The sequence below is a fragment of the Mesoplodon densirostris genome, chromosome 18, assembly GCF_025265405.1.
Source record: "Mesoplodon densirostris isolate mMesDen1 chromosome 18, mMesDen1 primary haplotype, whole genome shotgun sequence".
Classification (NCBI taxonomy): Eukaryota; Metazoa; Chordata; class Mammalia; order Artiodactyla; family Ziphiidae; genus Mesoplodon; species Mesoplodon densirostris.
The window spans coordinates 7,710,321-7,718,519 of NC_082678.1; positions in this window are offsets into that span (position 1 = coordinate 7,710,321).

An 8,199-nucleotide genomic window follows, 5' to 3' on the forward strand; every position below is an offset into this window, starting at 1 on the left:
CTGTCAAGATGGAAAACAAAAGCATATGAACACATGACAAGACAGTGCTGCATGTCTTCTGTAATTGGTCTAATTATTTTGAAAGAGAGTAGATCTTATATGTTCTTATCACAAATAAATGTTTTATTTTAAAATAATTAGATTTACAGGCAGTTGCAAATAAATGTACGGTGGGGCCTCCTGCACCCTTCACGCAGCTTCCCCCAATGTTAACATCTTATGTAAATACAGTACAGTATCAATCTAGGAAGTTGGCATTACTACAATCTATAGAGCATATATAAATTCACAATTATACATGCACTCATTTGTATGTAGGTGTATAGCTAGTTTTCTGTAGCTAGCATGTCTAGTTTTGTATAAGTACAACCACATTCGAGACAGTTAACTGTACCATTATGGAAATACTCTACTGTACTACCCCTTTTGGCTACAGCCTCTCTCTTCCTCCAGCCCTAACCCCTGGCAATCACTAATCTGTTTTCCATCTCTGTAATTATGCTGTTTCATGAGTGTTACATAAATGGGGTCATGCAGTATGTATCCATTCTTTTCAGATTGGCTTTTTTCACTCCATAGAATTTCCTTGAGGTTCATCCAGGTTGTGTATACCAATAATTCATTCCTTTTTATTGCTGAGTAGTATTCCATGGTAGGAATGTACCACAGTTTATGAATGTACCATTCACCTACTGCAGGACATTTGGGTAGTTTCTAGTTTTTTGACCATTTTGAATAAAGCTGCTGTGAACTTTTGTGCACAAGTTTCTGCATGAAAATAAGTTTGATTTCTCTGGGATAAATGCCCAAGAGTGTATTTGTGGGGTTGTATGATACGTCCATTTTGAAAGAAACTGTAAAGCTATTTCCAGAGTGGCTGTACCATTTACATTCCCACCAGCAATGGATGAGTGAGCCAGTTTTTCCACATCCTCAGCAGCATTTGATGTTACCACCATTTTAAATTTTAGGCATTATAACATGTGTGCAGTAGAGAAACTTGCATTTCTCTAATTAATGAAGTTGAACATCTTTCATATGCTTACTTGCTATCTGTAAATCCTCTTTGGTAAAATATTGGTGCATTTGCCCATTTTCTAATTGGATTGTTTTCTTTTTATTGAATTTTGAGAGTTTTTTACATATTCTAGATCCAGGCCCTTTGTTGGATATGTGATCTGCAAAATATTTTTTCTGTAATTTATCTTTTCATCTTTCACAGAGCAAAGCATTTTAATTTTGATGACATTCAATTTATCAATGGTGAAACTGTTCTGTATCCTGACTCTCCCATATCAATATCCTGGCTGTGATATTGTGTATAGTTTTGTAAGGTGCTACCACCTGGGGAAACTGGGTAAAGGGTACACAGGATCTCTCTGTATTATTTCTTTCACACATGTCAATCTACAATTATCTCAAAATAAAAAGTTTAAAGAAAAAATCAATATGTCCAAATATAAATTCATTTTTAAACTGGTTCCAGTTCATCTCAGTTTGAGGAACTATTCTTCTAGACATCCAGGTGAGAAGTCTGGCAGTCATCCTTTAGTCCCTCTCTTTCATCCCTTCCTCCTTCCTGCATATTTTTAATCTACCAGTCCTGCTTCTCAGTCTTTGTATATGCTACTCCCCATTTCAGGCGCTTGTGATTTACCACCGGTATTATTAATGCAAAAATATGCCCATATCACTTTCTAGCTTAATACCTTCAATGATTTGCCATTCCTTCCAGAATGAGCCACACTTCTTAATATGGCGCCCTTCAATCCTGTTCCTCCTGTCTTGGAAGCCTCTATCAACAGGAATTCTTAGTTCAAGCAACAGAAATTGACTTTAAGTAGTGAAATAATTTATTGAAAGAATATGAAATAGTTAACAGTATTTGCTAGAAAACTGCAGAACCCAGCTTCAAGCGGCACATCAAGGGACAACGCCCCAAGTCTTGCTGTAGAACTGGTCTGTGGCGCTCTGGCTAGCACAGCTGCCCTTGCTCTATCTAGAACCGGACCTTGCTGACCTGCTAGTGCTCCCTCTGAAAAGTCTTCACTGTCTCCGCCATTTTGTGTCACTTTCTCCCAATTCCAACTCAGTGAAGGTGTATCTGATTTGTGTAACTTAGATCATATATGCCCATTCCTTATCTGCAAGGGAAGTTGGGGGAATGTGTATCTGCCTTTTTCCAATGCTGAACATGAGTTCTGCTTCTCATTCTCACCAGAATAGGAAATTTCTCCCCAGTTAGAATGAGGCTCAGATACTAGAATTTCACAAAAATGACAAATGTCTGCAAACTTATATCTCATCATTTCTTGCCCTTTTCAACTAACAGAAGACATGTTTTCTTCTCATCCCATTCATCTGTTGTCCCCTCTAGCTGGAAAATCCATAGTTCTATGTCTTTACCTGAAAAACACCTATACATTATTTATACAAGCAAGTCCATTCTCTAGGAAGTTTCCATGAACTGCTCAGGTTATATTAGGTATTCTTTTAAATGTTTGGAGATTTTCCTGTTGAGTCCATTATGGTCAGAGAACATACTCTATATTTCCAATTCTTTTAAAATTTATTAATATGATCTATCTAGGTGAATATTTCATGGACATTTGAAAAGAATGTATATCGTGATGCTGTTGGGGGAAGTGTTTTATAAGGTCAATTAGATCCTGTTGGTTGATGGTGTTTAGTTCTTTTATACACTGGATAGCTTTCTGTTCTAGTTCTATCAATTGTTGAGAGTAGGGTGTTGAATTCCCCAATTATAACTGTAGATTTGTCTATTTCAACTTTTAGCTCTATCAGTTTTTGCTTCATGTATCTTATTTATTTATTTTTAAAGCAAGTGGTGCTCAAGCTGTTTTTTTTAATGAATTTATTTTTTATTTATTTATTTTTGACTGTATTGGGTCTTCATTGCTGAGCGTGGGCTTTCTCTAGTTGTGACAGGCGGGTGCTACTCTTCATTGCGGTGCACGGGTTTCTCATTGTGGTGGCTTCTCTTGTTGCAGAGCACGGGCTCTAGGTGCGCAGCCTTCAGTAGTTGTGGCTCGCATGCTCTAGAGTGCAGGCTTAGTAGTTGTGGCACATGGGCTTAGTTGCTCCGCGGCATATGGGATCTTCCCAGACCAGGGATTGAACCTGTGTCCCCTGAAATGGCAGGCGGATCCTTAATCACTGCATCACTAGGGAAGTCCCTGCTTCATGTATTTTAAAGCTCTGGTGTTTTAAAGCTCTTCATGTATTTTAAAGCTCTGGTGCATATACATTTAGGATTGCTATACCTACTTGGTGGAGTGATCCTTTTTACCATTTTATAATGTCCCTCTTTGTCCCTAGTAATTTTCTTTCTCTGAAATCTACTTTATCTGATAATAATATACCCTTTTAAAATGATGTTTTTAAAAAAATTGTTTGCATAATATTTAAGCTTCCATCGTTACTTTCTGACTACCTATGTACACTTGTAGATGACGTATAGTTGGGTCAAGTTTTTTTAATCCACTCTACCAATCTCTGTCTTTTAATTGGTCCCTTTATCCTCCTCACTTTTAGAATATAATTATCTTATGTATTTCCTCTGCATACACAGAGCATCACATCAGATGGGGTTATAACTTTTGTTTCAACCAGAAAATATGGATAAAGAAACTCAAGAGGTGAAGAACAATCTATTATGTTTACTTCTATTTTTACCTTTTCAGTTGTTTTTTTCCTTTCTGAAAGTCCCAGCCTTCTGCCATTTTGTTTGGAGAGCTTCCTTTAGCCATTCTTTAAGGGTCAGTCTCAACAAATTCTGTTAGTTTCCCTTCATCTAAGAATGTCTTTATTTCCCCTTTGTTCCTGAAGGATAGTGTCCTCACATATAGGATTCAAAGTTGACAATCTTTGCTGTCAGCACTTGTGAAATGTTGTGTCACTTTTTCTGGCCTCCACGGTCTCCTTGATAGTAATACTAAAATAGAACTTGCGTTAGTGTTCCTTCCCCATTGTTTCTCCCTGTTCTTAAGATTTTTTTTTCCTTAGTCTTTAGTTTTTAGAAGATTAATTATGATGTATCTTGGTATGGATTTCTTTGGGCTTATCTTATTTTGAGTTTATCAGCTTCTTGAATATGTAGATTTATATCTTTCATCAAATTTGGGGAATTTTCAGCTATTATTTCTTTGAGTACTTTTTGGTCCCACACTTTCTCCTCTCCTTCTGGGACTCTGATGATACAAGTGTTAGCCCTTTTGTTATTGTCTCATGGGTCCTTGAGGCTCTCGTTTTGGTTTTTTTTCCCAGTCTGTTGTTCAGATTGAGTAAATTTTATTGATCTGTCCTCAAGTACCCTGATTTGATCTTCTGTCATTTCTACTCTACTACTGAGTTCATCTGAGTTTTTAATTTTACAATAACTTTTCATTTCTATAATTTCCACTTGGTTATTTTTCATAGCTTCTATTTCTTTGCTAAGATTTTCTGTTTAAAAAAATTTTTTTTCAAGAGAATTCGTTACTGATTGTTGAAACATTTTTACTACAATTGCTTTAAAATCCTTGTTAGATAAATTCCAACATCTGAATCATATCATATTGGTATCAGTTGATTTTTTTTTCTTATTTAGATTGGGGTTTTCGTGGTTTGGGATATGATGAGTGATTTTCTATTGTATCCTGGATATTTGGGTAATTATGTTAGGAATCTCTTAATGCTATTTACATCTTCTATTATAGCAGGTAGGAGTCCTGTTTAGGTGTAGTGTGTAAGTTTCTCCTTCTTTTATGGGTTTTATTTCCAATGACATTATAGTTTTCTGAGCCTTTGCAATACTATTCTGGTCTGCTTGTTCTTTGGGTGCTTCCAGGACTCCCACTCAACCCCTGCTGGTGTCTTCTGCAGTGTAGGAAGGTGCTTCCCTGGGCTGCACAGTGTTGCTGGACCACCTTCTGCAGAGGGGCAGGCAGACACTGCTGGGCCTGGGTCTCCTAATATCACTGGGTGGACGGCAGGGAGACATAGGGCTTCAATCCTGCTCTGAATGAACTGGGCCACTTGCTGGTACCCAGGTGTGGAGCTAGGGCTGGAGCTCCCCAGTAGGTCTCTACTAGGCTTCCCCTTCCCTGTCCTTTGGCAGAGAAAGCAAGCTTTTCTCCCTTCCTCTCTCCCTTCCTCCCTCCCTCCCTTTTTTCCTTCCTTCCTTTTTTCTTCCCTGTCTCTGTCTATTGGTGGTTCTGGTTTGCAGGCCTCTCCAGAGCCCAGTCGGGTGTGGGAGATGAAAAGAAAACCCAGGAAAGTCACCACGTTGTTGTTCCTCAAGTCCTGAGGTTCCCTAATCAATCCACCATCTTCTTTCCAGCTTTCAGAGTCCTTTTATCATTGTCTTTTTAATAAATTTCCAAGGTTTTAAGTTGTATTTAGAGTTGAGGAGGAGGGAAAAATGATCCTACATCATCTTGTTCTGAAACCACAAGCCTGGCTTTTAAAGGAAGCAGTTTAAGACTGTATTCAAAGGGCAGGAAAAAAAAATCCATATCGACTCCACCAGTTAGAGAAATACTGCTTATTAGTTCTAAACTATATGATTCAAGAATGGGTTTTGTGCATATGGGTTTTGTGTCTGTAGTTATTAAATAAGTCACCAAATGTTTTCACTTTTTTGGACGCACGATCCTGTGATTGGTGGCATAAATGATGTAACCCTGAGTAAGTGGATGTAAAACTTTGATGGGTCACATGTCTTAAAGCACGTATGTTTTCAAACATACAATGGTAAAAGCACAATTGGCTAATGTTTAACATAGCTAAGCATTGCCTGTGAAGGACAGATGGTTATAATTTTCTTAAACCCATTTCCTTCAGGGAGTGGAGTAGATGGTATAGAAGATTACAAATTTATGGATCAAGGATGGCAAACAGGATAACTCACTTGCCAGTTCTGCTCAGTTGAGACTGGATACTATACCCTGAAAGATCCAAAGCAGTGCCTACATTCAGCAAGAGAGTACTGTGATCAGTTAGTGCTGTCTGCCACGGGTATAAGAATGGTTGGTGGCAGCACATATGACCCACCCATCTAACATCCTTGACCTAGAAAAGCCCTCCAGAGCTCACATTCTCTCTGGTTGTAGACACAGGCAGAGAGCTTACTGGCATTTGAGGGCCCAAGGGGGAATAAAAGGTACATTTTGAGAGGTATGAAATAAGAAGATTTCTTGGTGTGAGACCCAGAGTGATGGACTTTTGCAAAAATTTTGCCCAGGGGGTCAGAACATATGTGCTACTGGCTGGAATGGGACTGGGAATTGAATTTACACACATTCCACCAATATATATCTGTGAACAGGTGCTTTTTTTTTAAAAAAAAATAAGACTTTTCTTTTTATGAACAGCAAAAACACTTTACAAATGACCTGTCTCTGGGGCCCTGTCCATTCTACTCACAGATTTCGTAGCAGCCAAACAGCTGTCAACACAGCTTGCCTTAGAGGGTGAGAAGGCTATTTTGACAGGAAATAAAGCAGGCATCACATTTTAATGCCTTGCTTCACAATACACATGAAGGGAATGATTACTATTTCATCTGACAATTGTGCCAAAATATTAAGAGGCGGAAAATGTCTGTTGTAGTATGAAATACACACAAAAAAAATCATGTTATTCAACCACTGTGCTCCTACAATGGGGGAAAACCACCCAGATGGGACTTCAGAGTTGGTGAGGATCTCCACCAAGGGGCCTCCCTAAGTGATTTTTCTGGAGTAATTTTAACTTATGTGTTTTTTGCCGGAGAGCTGAGTTTAGATCCTGGCTCTCCTGAATAATACACACAACTTGGCATATGCCATTCCACTTCAAAGGGCAGCTGCCCTCCCTGTGCTGGTTCTATGTGGAACAGCTCAAGACTAATTTCACTTGGTAAGAATCCAGTACTTTGTAAGTGCAAAGAGGTCCTCATCCTTTTGCTAGGAAGGTCTGAAGAATGTGATCCTGTTAGGTGGACCTACCAGGTTCATGAGCTAGAATGTGGCATAGGTATCCTTGTGTAAGAAGGCAAAAATGGAAATTTCTAAACGGGCAGCAGATCTCCCTGGTGCTTCACCCTTCACCTGGCCTCCTTCTTTCTCTCATGAGGAAAAGAGCTTCAAAATTTACACATGTAAGCAGCCTATTTTCAGTCTTAGAAGCTGCAACCACACTGCATATTATTGTAAATTCTAGCTGGGAACACATTCCTCACTTCTAAGTCCATAATTTAACAGGTAGCCTCAATTATGGGACCACAAAAGAAACAGGCAGTATAGTGATTAATGACCATCTCTGGTATTACGAAGACCTGGGCTCAAATACAATGGCTCTGCCATTTTTTTAAAACTGTGTGAACTTGAACACATTATTTAAACTTTTTAGCCTTGTTCTTCTCGTTTGTATAATAGGGGTGATAAGAATCCTACATCAGGGAATTCCCTGGTGGTCCAGCAGTTAGGACTCGGCGCTTTCACTGTGGTGGTGAGGGTTCAATCCTGGTGAGGAAACTAAGATCTCACAAGCCACGTGGTGCGGCCAAAAAAGAATCCTACATCATAGGCTTGGTGCATCTGTCAAAATCACATATGTAAAGGCCTTAGCATAGCTCCTGGCACAGAATAAAGATTTATATACATTGGCTATTAATAAGAAATACAATTCTCTGAAGCTAAGATATATCACAAATCCTGTGTGACATTAAGCACTTTTTTTTTTTTTTTTTTTTTTTTTTTTGCGGTACCCGGGCCTCTCACTGTTGTGGCCACTCCCGTTGTGGAGCACAGGCTCCAGGCGTGCAGGCTCAGCGGCCATGGCTCACGGGCCCAGCCGCTCCGCGGCATGTGGGATCTTCCCGGACTGGGGCACGAACCCGTGTCCCCTGCATCGGCAGGCGGACTCCCAACCACTGCGCCATCAGGGAAGCCCACATTAAGCACTTTTGCTCAGAGACAACCCATCAGGCCCACACTCAGAGTCTATATACTTTGATTTTGATGGTCAGGACTGATTTATTGTGAATTAGGCATAGTTATGACAGGGGGGAATCATCTGGTTTCCCATGATGTAGCAGGATAGGAGCCCCTATAATCTGAAGGTAGGGACAGATAAGAACCAGGAGAGCTGTCAGTAACAAGAAAGACAAATGATGGAATAAAATAAATCAAAGCAAGCAAGCATCAAGTTTCAGAG